Here is a 3125-nt window from a genome sequence, read left to right as displayed (position 1 = left end):
TAAGCAGACATGTCTACGTGACATGACACAGATCAGGTCAGGCTCTGGGGGGAGGACTGTTGTGCTTGCCCTGACATGACACAGAACAGGTCAGGCTCCGGGGGCTGTAGCACTTTGCCTCTATCTCTGGATGCCTGTATCTCCAGTTGAGTTAATTGGTTACAAGCAGTAAATTTAAACAAGTAAATTCAGGCAGTAAATTCAGATAAGCAGTATATTCAAACAAGCAGTAAATTCCTCTTTCCCTAACAATACCACGACCAAAAATAATTTATAAGAAAATAATTTCAGCTTCAAGTTCCAGAGGGAGCGTCCTTAATGGTGAAGGAGAAGTAGGTGGCTAGTGCAAGAAGCTGAAAAATTATATCTGCAACCACAAACATGGGAGAACAGTGAACTGCAAGTGTTGTGAACCCCAAAGTTTTACAGCCCACCCCAGTGTCATACTTCTTCCAATAAGATATCATCTTCTAAAGGTTCCGTAACTTCCACAGAGTTACCAACATAGGATCAACTAAATATGCAAGCATACAAAAGAATTTTCTCATCCAAACCAAAATAGTCCCTATACTAAGTATTATGAAAACAGGAATTGCACTTCTTTCCGGTCTCATCTTAGTGTTATAGGCCAGGATAATGAGGATAAGTGTACCTGTGTATCTAGCTATGGATCCTTATTTTACAAAGCATTCTCTGACATGATCATGTCCAGACTTATTACTCAAATAAATGTTTTTGTAACAAATTCATTTTTCCTCTTGATACAGAGACTAGAGGTTAGATCAGAGATAAATAGAGTCAATTAATTAAAAGTCATTCTTACTGATTATATATGCTTAAGGTTCATTTCAATCTAAGAGATCAGACCAAAACAATATTTTAGGAATTGAAACAATTATTTTCAGGTAATGAAAATTTAAGAGCAGAATGATTATCCGTCATAATTTTTGGAAGTCTTTGCTGTCTTTTAATGGAGATTTAATGTTTTATATATGTTATTAGACATAAACCAAAGCCAAACATTTAACTATCAAAGCTTTGCAGTTGTCTTAGAATTGATCAATGGAACATGTTATTGCACTTACAAAATTATGTTTGAAATCAGATAAAATGAGTTCATTTATCTTAGAAGCCATATATGTGTTTAGAAATAATAAGACAATATTTACATGAGCAGGAAAATTAGATTGCTAGCTCTATCTAGCATGCCAGTTTATAGGCATCTATACATTCATTTTTATTTGAATTAGTTCATGGATAAAGTAAACTTGAACGCTAAATATCTTGTTCTATATTTTTGGCTGGATAGGGTACTGAGACATCTATATTAATTTTATATTGATTCATTTATTACTTTAAAAACAGCATATCCACTTTAGGACTAAGCTGGGCATTGTGTCATACACCTACATCCTAAATGAATCAAAAAGCTAAGAGGAGAAGATAAAAGTTGCAGGCCTCCCTAGGTTACCAGCAATATCTTTTTCTCGATATAAGGTAAAAGGTTTAAAGGTGATAGCTTAGTGTTAGAGAGTATGTACAAGTCCTTTGGTTCAACCTCCAGTCTCTCTCTCCTCATAACATCATTATATCCTCAATGATGAGTTCATCATCAATTTTATTATTTTTAAAAATATTTTAGTCATTATTTGTATTTCCTGTGTAAGGGTGTATTGCCTGCATGTATGTACCTGCCACCCATCCACACCATGGTGCAATGCTCACAGATGTCAGAAGAAGGCACAAGATTCTCTGAAACTGGAGTTACTTATGGTTGTTATTCCCCATGTGGGTGCTGAGAATTGAACCCAAGTTTTTTGCAAAAGTAGCTAGTATTCTGAACTGCTGGACTATCTGTCCAGCACACTATTAATTTTTTAAATGTAGAGTTTCTTATATGTTCTGTGAACTCTTAATAATATAGTTAAGATTAATGACATATGCCTTTAATCCCCACACTTTGGAAGCAGAGACAGGCAGATCTCTGTGTATTAGAGACCATTCTTCTCTATATTATGAGTTCAAAGTCAGTTAGGCCTACATAGTGAAACCCTGTCTATAAAAAACAGAAAACAAAAATGAAAAAATATATTGCTGACCAAGGTAAAAACAAATACTGAATGAGTCAAGCATTGTATGCACACCTTTGACACAGCACTCTGGAGGCAATGGCAGGTGAATCTCTCTGAGATCTAGAGATTGAGGTCACCATGATCTCCATAGTAAGTTTCAGGTCAGCTGGGACTACAAGGAGACCCTGCCTCAAAAAGACAACATCAACAACAAAATAAACACAAAAATCACACTATGCTGCTATTTTCAATTTTTTTCCTATTATTTTCTTTTGGTGTCAAATTTTAAACTGATTTAAATAAGCTTGCACTAGTTAGGGTAAATTTTCCAAACAAATTCTTAAACAAATATTAAAAATGAAAAATCTGTAAGTTCTGTGAATCAGTTTTTCTGGTATTAAATTAATCATGAAATACGTACTGTCACATATTTTATAAAACAAAATGGGAAAATAGGAAGATGGGTTAGCAAGAGGCAATTACTTAAGGGTGAAGACTGAAGAGAAAACCATAGCTGGCATAGACCAAGGCAAGGGATATCCAGCGAAAGCAAGCTGGAGAAAAGATGTCCCCTCCCATTAATTTGGAAGGAAAAGTTTCATAAAGTAATTTGCTTATCAGTGTGCTGATATTTTGGTGTGTCTGGTTGAGGGGTCATTTTTACTAATGGTGAGAAATATTCCTTCCCACAAAGTTTGGGTCTCTATAGAGGACAAACAGTAAGACCATGGATACTTAAGAGGATTTAATTGTTCAGGAGTATTACAGGGTAAAGCACGGGGGTCACTAAGGAGTTTCGGGTGTGAACTGAGGGAAATAAAAGAGCAGAGACTAGCTTATGCTTATTGTAATGTTTGTGTTGTTAGGATGATTCATGTTTGAACTAGCCGTAGCCAGAATACAGAGAAACAGTAATTTCTTCTTAGGCTGTCTATACCTGTAGTAGAAAGGGAGGAAGGATTTGAAAACCTTCCACACTCAAACATCAAAATTGGAGGCACCTGATTCTTCGGTGATTTATGAGATAACCTACTAATAATATACATATTTATA

Source organism: Nannospalax galili, unplaced genomic scaffold, assembly GCF_000622305.1.
Source record: "Nannospalax galili isolate Female #2095 unplaced genomic scaffold, S.galili_v1.0 scaffold246, whole genome shotgun sequence".
Taxonomy (NCBI): domain Eukaryota; kingdom Metazoa; phylum Chordata; class Mammalia; order Rodentia; family Spalacidae; genus Nannospalax; species Nannospalax galili.
The sequence above is the reverse complement of the archived record's forward strand: the minus strand, read 5'-3'. Positions refer to the sequence as shown.